A 1685-nucleotide genomic window follows, 5' to 3' on the forward strand; every position below is an offset into this window, starting at 1 on the left:
TGTACTGCCAATAATAACTCTTCTTGTCTTAGGAGCCTTGCTGGCCTGGCATATGGGGCGAATTAGGTGGGTCGACAGGCACCAAATGTCTCTGTGGACATTTTGAATAGGGCCGAATATCCTGCAAAACTCATTTCTCCTTTTAGATCCTAAGCTCATATGAGCAGGGGCTGCCTCTCCTTTATACCCCTTTGTTCTTGCTTAGCTCCAAGCACGGTGCTAGGTAAGTAGGGTGATGCTTTATAAATATTTTTGTAAGCTGGAATAAGTTTTTCATGTTGGGTTTGAATAAAGGAGTCATTTCCATTTACACTAAAGAGCTGAGCACACAGGCCAGGAACCCAAATCAGCTTTCAACTCTGCTTGTTGAAGGAACTGATGCATGACTCTGAAGTGAAAAGACAGACAAGTAACAAATGTGGGATGTGGCCAGGTAGACGCCAATAGGGAATAGTGAAGCTGGAAGCTACTGGGTGGCACTGCTTCCCTTCATAGCTTCGAAATCTAAATTACAAACAAAACAAAATTTTGTGTTGGCTGATAAGCACAGAACCCTGGTCTCCCAAGCCAATGAATGAGGGAAGCTTACCTTCGTACCTATTATTGTGCTTATCTCCTCTGCTCATGCATCTGCGCTAGTGTCCTGCCAGACTTCTTGTACAAAATACACATTCAAAGATAAAATGGTGAAGAATTTCAAGATGGTAACAGGAGATCACTAAGCCTGATGCCTGGGGTCCTTCTGAGCATCAGGCCCTCCCTGTGCAAAGGTCCGACCTGCAAGCCCGTGGAAGCTGGCCCTGCTGGGCCCGTAGTAAGTACTCAATAAATATTTGGTTAATGAATGAACAAGTGTTATTCTTAAGCACAGGCCTCATTCACCAAAGCTCGATTGTTGAGGTGATTCTAGAACCCAGTTATGATGTGGGGGTTGGTTTCCTCCATGCATCCCCTAAGCAATTCTCCATGATACCAACTAGGAGTTCTACAGTTTAACTCGATTAGGACACTATATATCTGGAGATAGCATCAGATCCCACAGACTAAGGACTCAGTTCCACAAGACTGCCCCCTCCTTCAGATGCCAATCACAAGTCCAGGTTTGTCCCCTGTGCTTCTGACCGATGATGGGCTATAAATCAGAGGTTCCCACGAGCCCTTCTTTGGGGTCGATTCATTTGCTAGAGTGGCTCAAGGAACTCAGGAAAAACAGTTTCATTACATTTACTTGTTTATTATCAAAGGATATGATCAAGGATACAGACGAACAGCCAAATGGAAGAGATGCATAAAGTGAGGTGTGTGGGTAGGAGTGTGGAGCTTCTGTGAGCTCTCCGGGTACAGCATTTGCTCTAAACCTTCACCTGTTCACCACCCTGGAAGCCCTCTGAGCTCCCTACTATTGGGATTTTATGGAGGCTTCCTCACATAGGCATGATCAATTATTAACTCCATTCCTGCCCCTCTCCAAGCTTCTGATCATGGCTTGGTCTTTCTGGAGACCAGCACCCACCCAGAAGCCCATCCAGCATTGCCTCATTACAACAAAAGATGCTCCTAGTGCTCTTATCATTTAGGAAATTACAAGGATTTTAGGAGCTCTATGCCAGGAACTGGGGGGCAGAAACCACTATATATAGATTTTTCTGTGAATGGTCCATGAATGGCAGACAGAATAGACATTG

This window comes from Hipposideros armiger, unplaced genomic scaffold, assembly GCF_001890085.2.
Source record: "Hipposideros armiger isolate ML-2016 unplaced genomic scaffold, ASM189008v1 scaffold_69, whole genome shotgun sequence".
NCBI classification, from domain to species: domain Eukaryota; kingdom Metazoa; phylum Chordata; class Mammalia; order Chiroptera; family Hipposideridae; genus Hipposideros; species Hipposideros armiger.